The following is a 253-nucleotide window of genomic DNA, read 5'->3' as shown; positions in this document are numbered from 1 at the left end:
AAGCCACAGCAGAAGGACGGTTCTCCCGCGCACCAGGTCCGACGGCAGCTCTGACATCTGGACACCGACGGACGCACAGCGATGCTGTTCCCGCACCGCTCAATACGAGCGGCTCTGGCAGAGGCTACAGCAACCGGAGAGCCCGGACAACACCGAGCTCCCCACTGCGCGTCCCGTGCGAGGCCTTCGCTTCCCCCAGCACCGCGCCGGTCCCTCCCTCCGCCCTACGACCTGGCACCGCGGCTGTCCCATC

The sequence above is a fragment of the Antrostomus carolinensis genome, unplaced genomic scaffold (genome assembly GCF_000700745.2).
Source record: "Antrostomus carolinensis isolate BGI_N321 unplaced genomic scaffold, ASM70074v2 scaffold2630, whole genome shotgun sequence".
NCBI classification, from domain to species: Eukaryota; Metazoa; Chordata; class Aves; order Caprimulgiformes; family Caprimulgidae; genus Antrostomus; species Antrostomus carolinensis.
Note: the sequence above shows the minus strand (reverse complement) of the source record.